This window comes from Theobroma cacao, chromosome 5, assembly GCF_000208745.1.
Source record: "Theobroma cacao cultivar B97-61/B2 chromosome 5, Criollo_cocoa_genome_V2, whole genome shotgun sequence".
NCBI lineage: Eukaryota > Viridiplantae > Streptophyta > Magnoliopsida > Malvales > Malvaceae > Theobroma > Theobroma cacao.
Window position 1 is genome coordinate 25,297,620 of NC_030854.1, and position 1,844 is coordinate 25,299,463.

The following is a 1,844-nucleotide window of genomic DNA, read 5'->3' on the forward strand; positions in this document are numbered from 1 at the left end:
ACCTTCACTTAGTCGTGGCGAAATGAGAGGATCTTCCTCAGGTCGATGCATTAATGGAGCCAGCAACAGGAGGGGAACATCTTCCTCAAAGCACTCCTGAAGCCAGTGGCTCACGATTGTCATCACTAGAGTCATTTGATGTCCATCATCATGCAGCGGAAATTTTAGACCCAACTGAGCGGGCTTGGGTGAAAATGGCTAGCAAATACAAGGCAAGCCCATACGTCGACCCCTTAGTGAGCCGTCGGGATGTAAAGAGCACAACGGTTAAAGCGTACGAAGCTTGCAAGAAAGACGAGTGCGCGAGGTACGCTTATAAATAACATTGCAAGTATTATTTTTTAATGAAGCATTAATCCACCAAGGCTTTTCAAACTCATTTTCTTACATATGCAGGCGTAACATCGGGATCTTAGGGAATTAAGAGGTTGACTTTTTCACAATATTAGAGGATCCCAAAGAAGAAATGACTAGTGAACATATACGTACATGCCTCAGCGTACTTTGTAAGCGGATGACATAGCCGAAATCAAAGCTGTACATTACCCATGCATGCGTGGTTGACACGATATTCTTCGTAAGTTTATTTGAAAATTTTTCAATTCTAAAAATACTAAGTTTTTTATTGCATTAAGTGTAAGCTAATGTATACATGCTTCACAGGACACTATCCATATGCTACACACCTCATTTCCAACTGAAGATGCCCGATCGACTATGGTAATTCCCGATGAGTTAAAGGCATATGTGGAGGGTGAGAAGCTGACATACGGGAAAAAATGGGAAGATGTCGATTTCATCCTTGCACCTTGCAATGTTGGTGGGCATTGGGTGGTAGCGAAGATCGACTTGGTGAGGTGGACGATCAAGGTGGTGGACTCCGCAAGAACTTTGGATGCTAAGGATAACGGAGTGCAAGCGGCTCAGATGACACCCCTTAGGACATTTATGCCAATCATCTACCACCAAGCCAGTTATTTCACAAAACACGCCTGAAGACATGAGATTTGACGCCGATGCCATTGGACATTCATTTGTCAAAAGCTAAAGTGCATCGGCAGGGTAATAGTGTCAGTTGCGGTATGTTCATGATAAGCTACATTAACGATATCTTGCAATCAGAATCGATCAGAGTTAAGCAAAATATGATTGCAAATATGCGTCGCCAATACGCTTTAGAAATTTTTTCCAACAGTTGTGAGAGCGAAGCTTGAACATATCGACCCTTGTCTATACATTTTTTGTATATACAATTAATTTTATTAATTTTGATATTCGTTCATTTTATACATTACTTTTTTTTTGTCAATTCAAACACAGTGCCTTTAAATTTTAATATTGTAACCACGTGGCGTGTCACACAATTCAAGCATGGCATGTCACCCCTAAAAACTGGAACAAGTCAACATGTCACCACAGAAATCTGCATGCACTCAGCATGTCAGCTTAGCATAATATATTTTTCAGGAATTTTCATCCTTATACTTCAATTTTATCTTTAAAATGTTTTAATGTAATAAAAATTAGTTATTATTATTCATTGATCAAATTTGATTGGATGATCCATAAATTTTTTAAATTTGTTTGGTCAAGTCATGTGTTTTAATCTTAAATTTCATATCATATATTTTTAATTAGTCCAAAATTTTATTTTTCTAGACTTGCATCCTTTGAAGTAAACTCCTTGGTACAATATTATTATTATTATTTTGTTAATTGATTGGCTTAAAATTTTATATGGAGGTAATAGTATAAGGACTTCGGAAGTCTATTAAGTGTTCAAAACTATGGACAAAATGAAATGAATAATCAAATAATATATCTACAAAATTAATAAAAAAAAT

The 1,844-nt window shown here is 36.8% G+C and overlaps 1 long non-coding RNA gene across 1 annotated transcript; it reads left to right on the forward strand.

The window, feature by feature from the left end:
- Positions 416-1,289, forward strand: LOC108662134. Its single transcript, XR_001927916.1, has 2 exons — positions 416-577; positions 664-1,289. It is a non-coding gene; the product is annotated as an uncharacterized LOC108662134 (long non-coding RNA).